The sequence below is a fragment of the Pinus tabuliformis genome, chromosome 6, assembly GCF_031772625.1.
Source record: "Pinus tabuliformis cultivar Carrire ecotype Pingquan chromosome 6, CPIR1, whole genome shotgun sequence".
Lineage (NCBI taxonomy): Eukaryota > Viridiplantae > Streptophyta > Pinopsida > Pinales > Pinaceae > Pinus > Pinus tabuliformis.
The window spans coordinates 694,292,431-694,304,475 of NC_142292.1; the positions used below are offsets into that span (position 1 = coordinate 694,292,431).

At 39.7% G+C, this 12,045-nt stretch overlaps 3 pseudogenes; all 3 read right to left on the reverse strand.

Moving 5' to 3' along the window:
- Positions 1–254: 254 nt before the first annotated feature.
- On the reverse strand, positions 255–4,842 carry LOC149260549 (E3 ubiquitin-protein ligase SINAT2 pseudogene; annotated as a pseudogene).
- A 410-nt stretch (positions 4,843–5,252) lies between these two features.
- LOC149260550 (E3 ubiquitin-protein ligase SINAT2 pseudogene) lies at positions 5,253–9,659 on the reverse strand (annotated as a pseudogene).
- Positions 9,660–10,024: 365 nt separating this feature from the next.
- LOC149260551 (E3 ubiquitin-protein ligase SINAT2 pseudogene) lies at positions 10,025–10,912 on the reverse strand (annotated as a pseudogene).
- Between the last annotated feature and the right edge of the window lie 1,133 nt (positions 10,913–12,045).

Sequence of the window (12,045 nt, forward strand, 5' to 3'; positions counted from 1 at the left end):
GCAAGGTGCTCCAATTTAACTCCATGTCAATATCTGTCAACGAGAATGTTTCTCTTTAGATGCACAATAAAATATGATGTTGCACCATACGATTTATCGGAATTATAACCACAGAGGTAAACGCCAGGAAGACTCTTCTCATCAAGTGGAAGAAGAAATGACATTTGAACTTGTGAAATGTCAAGAGGACTCTCTGTATGTATAGATGCTGTGGGACAAGATATCAGAGCCTTCACTTACCATGATAGCAAAAGTTAAGAAACAAATGTCATGATCTCCACAACAGTGATATGGTCACAGATTTTCTTAAGACATATGACATAAACAGCACCATTCCCCTTGTCCTCTAAATCCTTGTACATGGCACTTCAGACAAGGCAGAACAAAGTATTAAAAGGTACACACATTGAAATGCGTATGTTCCACAACACTACATTTTTGCATCAGACTTGAGCATGCGAACACCAAATGCTTCCATCACCTGCAGACTCAATATAGATGAACACATCAAACCCTTCATTAATAATTTTACTCCAAATTCGAGGTAGATTAGACTACGATGAGTCATGGACCCACTATCTAGTAGGATTTACAAATAAGACAATTCCATAGCATCATCTCTGTTCTTTCCATATACGGCCTGTGACCCTCAGTTTCAGCTCTTGCCTATCACCACCAGAGAAAAAAAAGGTCATATTCCTCTGAATAATCAAACCATCATGACTGTCCTGGACTTTCTTATGGCTGTCGCGAATGCTTCTTTGTATTCCTTGCCAACACAGCTTTCGTCCATTTGCCCCCACGCCAAAATTTTTTGCTTCATTAGCATCACCCATAAAGCGCAAAAAGGCCATATACACAGGGGCCATTCCAAGCTGGAATGTTTGAAAGTGAAGACAGAATTGTTGACCAAAACAGTTGAATACCGTCAGCATCCATGTTGCATTCTCCACCTCCTGAGGATTAGGTTTTACATATCGATGATTGAAGGTGCAGCCATTGTGCATGTCCACCTTGTGATCATTTCTCAAGTGAGTCACAAGCGCTGGAATGTCCCCAGTAACTGAGCATTCAGAACCTGCGTAAGGGCAACTGTAAGGCCTGAACATGCATTGTTGTTCATGCTTGAGCTTGCTATAATATGGGAATATGTCGTGACAACCAAGCTTTTGATGTCTGCAAGGAAGTTCCAGAGATTCTGCAACCTTTTCAAGAGCCAAACATCTTATATTCCCCAGTTCATGTCTGCAAGTGGGGCAACGGTTATGCACTCTCAACTTGCAGAAGTATTTACATGAGAAGATGAAACAGAATGCTCAGGTCAGTAAGGGACATAGTAACAAGAAGAATCAAAGTGACATTCATTTGGACCCATTGAATCATTTTGTTCAGAGCCACTTTCGGGATATCTATATGGCAGGACAGAGGCTCGGAGTTCTGAATTAGTTGAGGATGGCATGGGGTATAACATACAAGAATAAAAGCTGCTTACGTATTCGTTGCTTTGCCTCTAGCAGATACAATCACAATACCGTTTGCATCATTGTGTTGGTGGAATGATCTTGACTAATACGACCCCATTTTCCGCCAAAGAAAAACAAATGTCAACCAGGTGTCTATGTTCTCTGTCGATGGAAGAACTAATACACGAACAGCTAGTACCGTTTACCCAATCTTTAACATTTCAAAAGCTCATCACTGACACGTACACGATCCCACAACCATGTAAACCTTGATATCTTCAATCTTATCTGAAAGATCTGACATTAGACCTTTAAGCAGATCAACCTCATCCACAGCAGTTGTAGCCCGTGTACAATAGGCATGATAGGATTTGGGCCTCCACTGAAAACTCGAACAAATCCCCAATTTCGTAGCACGCTACGAAATCACCTAAACAGGTAGCGCTGCGAAACTGCTAAAAAAGAATTCATGCGCTGCGAAAACACCCTGTCTTTAAGCTAGGCTAAAAATTTTTGGCAATAGAATTTTCAGTGATAACAGTGGCTCCACTTGGGATAGTGTGCCCTTGTGGTACACTAAGAACTCGCAGGTCCAGTGCCTTATCCGTTTATGACAAACAGAAATTTGCTTGACAAGCATGACTGTAGGAGAAAGAAAGCTACTTCTACTGAAAAATGCTCAGTTGACCTTGAGCTTATTTGCATTTACCTATACCTACCTACCCTAACAATTTCAACTTCCTTCTGCTCAATCAATATGAAATTTCCAATGTAGCCAATCCTCTGTTTTATCTGATACTTGATTTCTTTGACTGCATCGGAATTCAGAGCCAATATGATGGTGTGATGACCGCTGCCACTGAAATTGTCTCTGATCTTTATAAGTAAACTGAAACACTGGAGAGTAAAACTCTTCCATGTAATCAGCTATAGGATCCCAGAACATCTGATCAGCTAGATTTTTCTTGTAACCTTCCGGCTGTGCAAACTGATCTTCAACAACAGTGTTCAGTTCCTCAATCGTGAAAGAGAAAGGGACCAACATTCTCTCCTTGCGTTCTGCCATAGAAAACTTCTGAAAATAATGATCATGATCATGAAAATTATATGCCTGAATTTGACCTTCTAAACCTTCAATATCTTTCTCGATGTCTTTGACAAATTCATCAAAAAATTTCATCTTATCCTCTGCCTTGTAGTCAAAGGATTTTAGATATGAGGACAAGGACAAAGAAAAATCTTCATTTGTTTCTTCTTTGCTATAATCATTATTCCATTGATTAAAATCTGCAACTGAGGGAGAGTCTGCCACCAACTCTGACCTATCCATCCATTCCTCCAAAAACATGAGCCAAAAGTCTTGAAATGACTTAATGGATTTGACAGGAAAGCTTTCAACCCATTGTTTGCATTTCCCTTGAAGTGAATCATAGAATAACCTTATGCAAACATCCTCATGTTCAACTCTAAGAAGCTCAGCAAAATGACAGAAATCTGAGATATGCTTCAGAGTTAAACTCAAATATTTTCCATTAAATTTGGGACCATTCCTTAGAAAATATGCATCCTTGGGAAAATGATTTGGGAAACCATGAATTCCTGAGAAATCTATGCATGCATACCTTGAACTAAGAAAGGCAGCTTCTGGGTCCTTCATAACTCCAGTGGAATCACCATGAATGTATGAACTTTGAATTCTTCAACAATGGAGTCGCCAAGGTAGGTTTGCAGCCTCGAAAACCACTTTGAACTCCTGCTACCTTCAGAAATTCAATCTTAAAACTTCGGGAATGAGTAATCATCAGGCTCCCGGCAGACGCACCAAAATGTTATCACAAAATCGTGTACTAAGGGCTGCTACTTAGCAAGATCTCATGCAACTATTTCAAACCAGGCTTTAGACTAAGGCTTAGCCTCCTTAGTCAGAGAGGGCTCTCTCACAGATTTTTGATATGGATTAATAACAAGAAAAGATGGCTAACTCTTCAAATAGTACATGAAAATAAGCTGGTTGGAACAACAAAATAACACTTCTTCCATTGGGCTCATGGAGTCAAACACCTCTGCAGTAAACTATTAACTACTCAATCATGGAAGCCAAGGCATATAATGTTTAAACACTCAGAACATTTCTCAAAAAGAACCTCAACTCATAAACATACACAGGAAGTCTGAGCACTAGGTGAATTCAGAGTGATTGCATGTCTATTGAGCTGTAAAACAGAAAGGATAAAGACAAACCACATATATTCTAAGCCTTTGAACACAAGATGAATCTTGGGAAGAAAAAGTAAACTTTCTATTACTGTCAAAAGTCTTTTACATTAGCCAATATAAAAACTCTGTTTTTTCATAAATCTCCAACCCTTTGTTTATTTCTGTTTCAGCTATTTATAGAGTTCTTCTACTTGACTCCGATTCATCTGAGGGGAATTCGAAGTCCTTTCCTAATGACACCTATTCACCTTTAACTAACTAATAAAAGCCACTTTCCTACTAATTGACAGCTCTAGACTCCTAAAACAATTAAAACTCTAATTCTACATCATGTTGGAAAAAGCATTTATTACAACCAAGATTCACTCTCTGCCAAGTGGACTACTATAGCGGTAGCTTTGATGGCTTTAATTACAATGAACTTCATTCTTTGACATCTGTTCTCTTTCTGGCGGTGGCTGTGATGAACCTTTAATGCTCCATGTTTGTCTTTAATGACATATCTTTCTGTTACCCTAAAACATAGGCCCCTGTTTGTCGGTCTTTGATTTGCCTCAACATATTCGAATCCAAAGGAGTATGCTTTTATCCTTTAACAAAAAGAGCGGGCTGCCACATCCTGGATGTGCTGTAGGCTGTATTGATGGACAGGTGTCTCTCTTTTTAAAATTCCCACTTGTATACCAAACTGCCTGTTTATGTTAAAAACACCACCTATAGCAGTTTCGTAGCGCGCTACGACACTGCTGTGTGATTTAAAAAACACAGTCTTCCTCTAAACTCCTCACAAAATTGAATAGCTGCTGTTTGCTAGGCTTCACGTTTCACCATTTGAAGGATACTGCCATCGTAGACAAACCCACTGGTTGCAGCTGTTGCTATTGGTCATTATGGAAAAAACTACCCTGTTGGTGGCTTCCTTTAGATTCTTGTCAAAATATGGGTATGGATTTGGATCACAGTATGCTGGAAGCTTTTCAAACTTCAAGAGAAGATGACGGAAACGTGATTCAAACCACCCTCTCCAACTCCGAAAATCATCTTCATCTGAAGCTGTAACATGGATTTGAATGAAAAAATCATAACTAGAGCAGAAAGGAAACCGTTCAAAGAGTACATTCCAGTCACCACTATTTGGCAAGGTGCTCCAATTTAACTCCATGTCAATATCTGTCAACGAGAATGTTTCTCTTTGGATGCACAATAAAATATGATGTTGCACCATACGATTTATCGGAATTATAACCACAGAGGTAAACGCCAGGAAGACTCTTCTCATCAAGTGGAAGAAGAAATGACATTTGAACTTGTGAAATGTCAAGAGGACTCTCTGTATGTATAGATGCTGTGGGACAAGATATCAGAGCCTTCACTTACCATGATAGCAAAAGTTAAGAAACAAATGTCATGATCTCCACAACAGTGATATGGTCACAGATTTTCTTAAGACATATGACATAAACAGCACCATTCCCCTTGTCCTCTAAATCCTTGTACATGGCACTTCAGACAAGGTAGAACAAAGTATTAAAAGGTACACACATTGAAATGCGTATGTTCCACAACACTACATTTTTGCATCAGACTTGAGCATGCGAACACCAAATGCTTCCATCACCTGCAGACTCAATATAGATGAACACATCAAACCCTTCATTAATAATTTTACTCCAAATTCGAGGTAGATTAGACTACGATGAGTCATGGACCCACTATCTAGTAGGATTTACAAATAAGACAATTCCATAGCATCATCTCTGTTCTTTCCATATACGGCCTGTGACCCTCAGTTTCAGCTCTTGCCTGTCACCACCAGAGAAAAAAAAGGTCATATTCCTCTGAATAATCAAACCATCATGACTGTCCCGGACTTTCTTATGGCTGTCGCGAATGCTTCTTGGTATTCCTTGCCAACACAGCTTTCGTCCATTTGCCCCCACGCCAAAATTTTTTGCTTCATTATCATCACCCATAAAGCGCAAAAAGGCCATATACACAGGGGCCATTCCAAGCTGGAATGTTTCAAAGTGAAGACAGAATTGTTGACCAAAACAGTTGAATACCGTCAGCATCCATGTTGCATTCTCCACCTCCTGAGGATTAGGTTTTACATATCGATGATTGAAGGTGCAGCCATTGTGCATGTCCACCTTGTGATCATTTCTCAAGTGAGTCACAAGCGCTGGAATGTCCCCAGTAACTGAGCATTCAGAACCTGCGTAAGGGCAACTGTAAGGCCTGAACATGCATTGTTGTTCATGCTTGAGCTTGCTATAATATGGGAATATGTCGTGACAACCAAGCTTTTGATGTCTGCAAGGAAGTTCCAGAGATTCTGCAACCTTTTCAAGAGCCAAACATCTTATATTCCCCAGTTCATGTCTGCAAGTCGGGCAACGGTTATGCACTCTCAACTTGCAGAAGTATTTACATGAGAAAATGAAACAGAATGCTCAGGTCAGTAAGGGACATAGTAACAAGAAGAATCAAAGTGACATTCATTTGGACCCATTGAATCGTTTTGTTCAGAGCCACTTTCGGGATATGTATATGGCAGGACAGAGGCTCGGAGTTCTGAATTAGTTGAGGATGGCATGGGGTATAACATACAAGAATAAAAGCTGCTTACGTATCCGTTGCTTTGCCTCTAGCAGATACAATCACAATACCGTTTGCATCATTGTGTTGGTGGAATGATCTTGACTAATACGACCCCATTTTCCGCCAAAGAAAAACAAATGTCAACCAGGTGTCTATGTTCTCTGTCGATGGAAGAACTAATACACGAATAGCTAGTACCGTTTACCCAATCTTTAACATTTCAAAAGCTCATCACTGACACGTACACGATCCCACAACCATGTAAACCTTGATATCTTCAATCTTATCTGAAAGATCTGACATTAGACCTTTAAGCAGATCAACCTCATCCACAGCAGTTGTAGCCCGTGTACAATAGGCATGATAGGATTTGGGCCTCCACTGAAAACTCGAACAAATCCCCAATTTCGTAGCACACTACGAAATCACCTAAACAGGTAGTGCTGCGAAACTGCTAAAAAAGAATTCATGCGCTGCGAAAACACCCTGTCTTTAAGCTAGGCTAAAAATTTTTGGCAACAGAATTTTCAGTGATAACAGTGGCTCCACTTGGGATAGTGTGCCCTTGTGGTACACTAAGAACTCGCAGGTCCAGTGCCTTATCCATTTATGACAAACAGAAATTTGCTTGACAAGCATGACTGTAGGAGAAAGAAAGCTACTTCTACTGAAAAATGCTCAGTTGACCTTGAGCTTATTTGCATTTACCTATACCTACCTACCCTAACAATTTCAACTTCCTTCTGCTCAATCAATATGAAATTTCCAATGTAGCCAATCCTCTGTTTTATCTGATACTTGATTTCTTTGACTGCATCGGAATTCAGAGCCAATATGATGGTGTGATGACCACTGCCACTGAAATTGTCTCTGATCTTTATAAGTAAATTGAAACACTGGAGAGTAAAACTCTTCCATGTAATCAGCTATAGGATCCCAGAACATCTGATCAGCTAGATTTTTCTTGTAACCTTCCGGCTGTGCAAACTGATCTTCAACAACAGTGTTCAGTTCCTCAATCGTGAAAGAGAAAGGGACTAGCATTCTCTCCTTGCGTTCTGCCATAGAAAACTTCTGAAAATAATGATCATGATCATGAAAATTATATGCCTGAATTTGACCTTCTAAACCTTCAATATCTTTCTCAATGTCTTTGACAAATTCATCAAAAAATTTCATCTTATCCTCTGCCTTGTAGTCAAAGGATTTTAGATATGAGGACAAGGACAAAGAAAAATCTTCATTTGTTTCTTCTTTGCTATAATCATTATTCCATTGCTTAAAATCTGCAACTGAGGGAGAGTCTGCCACCAACTCTGACCTATCTATCCATTCCTCCAAAAACATGAGCCAAAAGTCTTGAAATGACTTAATGGATTTGACAGGAAAGCTTTCAACCCATTGTTTGCATTTCCCTTGAAGTGAATCATAGAATAACCTTATGCAAACATCCTCATGTTCAACTCTAAGAAGCTCAGCAAAATGACAGAAATCTAAGATATGCTTCAGAGTTAAACTCAAATCTTTTCCGTTAAATTTGGGACCATTCCTTAGAAAATATGCATCCTTGGGAAAATGATTTGGGAAACCATGAATTCCTGAGAAATCTATGCATGCATACCTTGAACTAAGAAAGGCAGCTTCTGGGTCCTTCATAACTCCAGTGGAATCACCATGAATGTATGAACTTTGAATTCTTCAACAATGGAGTCGCCAAGGTAGGTTTGCAGCCTCGAAAACCACTTTGAACTCCTGCTACCTTCAGAAATTCAATCTTAAAACTTCGGGAATGAGTAATCATCAGGCTCCCGGCAGACGCACCAAAATGTTATCACAAAATCGTGTACTAAGGGCTGCTACTTAGCAAGATCTCATGCAACTATTTCAAACCAGGCTTTAGACTAAGGCTTAGCCTCCTTAGTCAGAGAGGGCTCTCTCACAGATTTTTGATATGGATTAATAACAAGAAAAGATGGCTAACTCTTCAAACAGTACATGAAAATAAGCTGGTTGGAACAACAAAATAACACTTCTTCCATTGGGCTCATGGAGTCAAACACCTCTGCAGTAAACTATTAACTACTCAATCATGGAAGCCAAGGCATATAATGTTTAAACACTCAGAACATTTCTCAAAAAGAACCTCAACTCATAAACATACACAGGAAGTCTGAGCACTAGGTGAATTCAGAGTGATTGCATGTCTATTGAGCTGTAAAACAGAAAGGATAAAGACAAACCACATATATTCTGAGCCTTTGAACACAAGATGAATCTTGGGAAGAAAAAGTAAACTTTCTATTACTGTCAAAAGTCTTTTACATTAGCCAATATAAAAACTCTGTTTTTTCATAAATCTCCAACCCTTTGTTTATTTCTGTTTCAGCTATTTATAGAGTTCTTCTACTTGACTCCGATTCATCTGAGGGGAATTCGAAGTCCTTTCCTAATGACACCTATTCACCTTTAACTAACTAATAAAAGCCACTTTCCTACTAATTGACAGCTCTAGACTCCTAAAACAATTAAAACTCTAATTCTACATCATGCTGGAAAAAGCATTTATTACAACCAAGATTCACTCTCTGCCAAGTGGACTACTATAGCGGTAGCTTTGATGGCTTTAATTACAATGAACTTCATTCTTTGACATCTGTTCTCTTTCTGGTGGTGGCTGTGATGAACCTTTAATGCTCCATGTTTGTCTTTAATGACATATCTTTCTGTTACCCTGAAACATAGGCCCCTGTTTGTCGGTCTTTGATTTGCCTCAACATATTCGAATCCAAAGGAGTATGCTTTTATCCTTTAACAAAAAGAGCGGGCTGCCACATCCTGGATGTGCTGTAGGCTGTATTGATGGACAGGTGTCTCTCTTTTTAAAATTCCCACTTGTATACCAAACTGCCTGTTTATGTTAAAAACACCACCTACAGCAGTTTCGTAGCGCGCTACGAAACTGCAGTGTGATTTAAAAAACACAGTCTTCCTCTAAACTCCTCACAAAATTGAATAGTTGCTGTTTGCTAGGCTTCACGTTTCACCATTTGAAGGATACTGCCATCGTAGACAAACCCACTGGTTGCAGCTGTTGCTATTGGTCATTATGGAAAAAACTACCCTGTTGGTGGCTTCCTTTAGATTCTTGTCAAAATATGGGTATGGATTTGGATCACAGTATGCTGGAAGCTTTTCAAACTTCAAGAGAAGATGATGGAAACGTGATTCAAACCACCCTCTCCAACTCCGAAAATCATCTTCATCTAAAGCTGTAACATGGATTTGAATGAAAAAATCATAACTAGAGCAGAAAGGAAACCGTTCAAAGAGTACATTCCAGTCACCACTATTTGGCAAGGTGCTCCAATTTAACTCCATGTCAATATTTGTCAACGAGAATGTTTCTCTTTGGATGCACAATAAAATATGATGTTGCACCATACGATTTATCGGAATTATAATCACAGAGGTAAATGCCAGGAAGACTCTTCTCATCAAGTGGAAGAAGAAATGACATTTGAACTTGTGAAATGTCAAGAGGACTCTCTGTATGTATAGATGCTGTGGGACAAGATATCAGAGCCTTCACTTACCATGATAGCAAAAGTTAAGAAACAAATGTCATGATCTCCACAACAGTGATATGGTCACAGATTTTCTTAAGACATATGACATAAACAACACCATTCCCCTTGTCCTCTAAATCCTTGTACATGGCACTTCAGACAAGGCAGAACAAAGTATTAAAAGGTACACACATTGAAATGCGTATGTTCCACAACACTACATTTTTGCATCAGACTTGAGCATGCGAACACCAAATGCTTCCATCACCTGCAGACTCAATATAGATGAACACATCAAACCCTTCATTAATAATTTTACTCCAAATTCGAGGTAGATTAGACTACGATGAGTCATGGACCCACTATCTAGTAGGATTTACAAATAAGACAATTCCATAGCATCATCTTTGTTCTTTCCATATACGGCCTGTGACCCTCAGTTTCAGCTCTTGCCTGTCACCACCAGAGAAAAAAAAGGTCATATTCCTCTGAATAATCAAACCATCATGACTGTCCTGGACTTTCTTATGGCTGTCGCGAATGCTTCTTGGTATTCCTTGCCAACACAGCTTTCGTCCATTTGCCCCCACGCCAAAATTTTTTGCTTCATTATCATCACCCATAAAGCGCAAAAAGGCCATATACACAGGGGCCATTCCAAGCTAGAATGTTTCAAAGTGAAGACAGAATTGTTGACCAAAACAGTTGAATACCGTCAGCATCCATGTTGCATTCTCCACCTCCTGAGGATTAGGTTTTACATATCGACGATTGAAGGTGCAGCCATTGTGCATGTCCACCTTGTGATCATTTCTCAAGTGAGTCACAAGCGCTGGAATGTCCCCAGTAACTGAGCATTCAGAACCTGCGTAAGGGCAACTGTAAGGCCTGAACATGCATTGTTGTTCATGCTTGAGCTTGCTATAATATGGGAATATGTCATGACAACCAAGCTTTTGATGTCTGCAAGGAAGTTCCAGAGATTCTGCAACCTTTTCAAGAGCCAAACATCTTATATTCCCCAGTTCATGTCTGCAAGTGGGGCAACGGTTATGCACTCTCAACTTGCAGAAGTATTTACATGAGAAGATGAAACAGAATGCTCAGGTCAGTAAGGGACATAGTAACAAGAAGAATCAAAGTGACATTCATTTGGACCCATTGAATCGTTTTGTTCAGAGCCACTTTCGGGATATGTATATGGCAGGACAGAGGCTCGGAGTTCTGAATTAGTTGAGGATGGCATGGGGTATAACATACAAGAATAAAAGCTGCTTACGTATCCGTTGCTTTGCCTCTAGCAGATACAATCACAATACCGTTTGCATCATTGTGCTGGTGGAATGATCTTGACTAATACGACCCCATTTTCCGCCAAAGAAAAACAAATGTCAACCAGGTGTCTATGTTCTCTGTCGATGGAAGAACTAATACACGAACAGCTAGTACTGTTTACCCAATCTTTAACATTTCAAAAGCTCATCACTGACACGTACACGATCCCACAACCATGTAAACCTTGATATCTTCAATCTTATCTGAAAGATCTGACATTAGACCTTTAAGCAGATCAACCTCATCCACAGCAGTTGTAGCCCGTGTACAATAGGCATGATAGGATTTGGGCCTCCACTGAAAACTCGAACAAATCCCCAATTCCGTAGCACGCTACGAAATCACCTAAACAGGTAGCGCTGCGAAACTGCTAAAAAAGAATTCATGCGCTGCGAAAACACCCTGTCTTTAAGCTAGGCTAAAAATTTTTGGCAACAGAATTTTCAGTGATAACACCCTCAATGCATCCAATGAGGGCTGATGATTAATTATGGCAAGGTCCACATCTTCATGCTCCCGTTCCTGCCAAATGAGCATTGTGTATATCCTACATTGCAAAAACGGCGGATTAGAACATTTTAGTTCAAAAAAATTTGGGCGGAAATGGAAAAAATTGAAGTTTTAAAACCTATTTCGTGGGGTCCGCACCCGCTAGTTAGGGACAATGCATAGGTCCACACTCTTCCCAAGCAGTAGGTGCAAGCCCCTAGCTCTTTCCTTTGTAGGAAATATTCGGGGTCTGCAGATTTCGCATGTTGCGCCTGCGGACCCCCACGAGCGGTTTTTTAAACTAATTTTTCCCTAAAAAATCAAAATGGAAGCCTAAAAACGAAATTCAAACGGTTGAAATGCAAGATTAAAGT